Genomic DNA, 1,510 nt, shown 5'->3' with positions numbered 1-1,510 from the left:
AGCTGAGGGTCTTTTACTGCTCAGCTAGTATTATAACTATTGTAAACTGAATGAGTGTCACAGATACCAGCATCTTCTGTGTGCAGTTTATTCACTGTGACTGGGTGAAAGTGTGATCCAGGCAGCCTTTCCACAGGGGAATCCCACAGACTGAGAGCCCCAGACCCACCTGGGCTCTGCAGTCTGATCGTCTGGAAGTGGAGCTGGGACTTCAGAATGACAAAGAGTCATCCAGCCTCGAAACGTTAGCTCCCTTTTCTCTCCACAGATGCTGTCAGACCTGCTGAGATTGTCCCGTATATTCTGTTTCTGTTTTACTCCAGAATAAAGCAACCCGCTGCACTGTGACATCCTGCATATTGAATTTGCTCTTCCGTGCTGTATTGCGTACAGCAGCGATGGCCGAGTGGTTAAGGCGTTGGACTTGAAATCCAATGGGGTCTCCCCGCGCAGGTTCGAACCCTGCTCGCTGCGGACTTTGACGTTTTGCTGAACGCAGTTTCGGCTTTCCCCACATAAACCTCCAGGTGCACAGGGAAACTTGAACCCCCTCCATGCCCCCGGCAGCCCCCTTGTTGCTGTTATGATATTGTACAGTCTGCTTCAGGTCCCTGAACCCATGATTAAATAATAACCTGATCCCTCCCCACACTGTTCCTGACTGTCCACCCCGGTTACAGGCAGCATTGAACTCGTGTCAATTTCAGCCCAGGTCAGTTACAATGAATGACCATTATTGGGTGGGTCACTGAATTTAACTTTACGCAATACCGGACATTGTATATTCTGAATCACAGAGGACACCGAATGTAAAGTCTATGTCCAATGTGGTCTTGCTCGCTGTGGCAATGGGAGTCACAGAGCATTTTAAATCTTCCCCATGTTCCACAGATCGGTGATTGCTGTCTGAATTATGTTTGCAAAAGTTCTTTGAACAGCCCAATAACTCATACTGAGCAAAGATGAGTGTAAAATGAGGGGTATTATTAACTCCGAATGAGCTTCTGCCTGACATCAGCAAACCCTTGGCATTTGTTCTTCAACATGTCCATCATTGCACCACCTCCCTCCTACACCAATCAGAAAAGAGAAAGTCCTGCATTAGCCTATTGGATCGCTCCTGACTGTCACTCAAACAGCCTTCCTTCTCTTTTTCTGGCTGAATTTATTTGTCCCAACGCTAAGGGGAGCACTTCCTCCACATGCACAGAGGCAGTGGCAGTAAATGAGAGCTGCTTTTAAATGCAATTAGTGCCTTATACAACATTTTATTATTTTTAACGAGACATCCTAAATTAAGTTTTGAGATGCAAACTGAAACCTGGTATTAGGGAGTCAATTAAAATGGAATTATGTGAGGATGGACTTGTTCCCCAAAATGTTCTTTTCATTTGTCAATCATTATAATAATTATTATAATAATAATAATCACTGAAGTAGGCTTCAATGAAGTTACTGTGAAAAGCCCCTAGTCGCCACATTACACTGCCTGTTCGGGGAGGCCGGTACG

The 1,510-nt window shown here is 45.3% G+C and overlaps 1 non-coding gene across 1 annotated transcript; it reads left to right on the top strand.

Annotated features, from left to right (window-relative positions):
* The first annotated feature begins 392 nt into the window (after positions 1 to 392).
* Positions 393 to 474, top strand: trnas-uga (transfer RNA serine (anticodon UGA)). The gene has a single exon. It is a non-coding gene; the product is annotated as a tRNA-Ser (tRNA).
* The last annotated feature ends 1,036 nt before the right edge of the window (positions 475 to 1,510 follow it).

This window comes from Scyliorhinus torazame, chromosome 16, assembly GCF_047496885.1.
Source record: "Scyliorhinus torazame isolate Kashiwa2021f chromosome 16, sScyTor2.1, whole genome shotgun sequence".
Lineage (NCBI taxonomy): Eukaryota > Metazoa > Chordata > Chondrichthyes > Carcharhiniformes > Scyliorhinidae > Scyliorhinus > Scyliorhinus torazame.
Note: the sequence above shows the minus strand (reverse complement) of the source record. Positions and strands in the feature narration are given on the sequence as shown.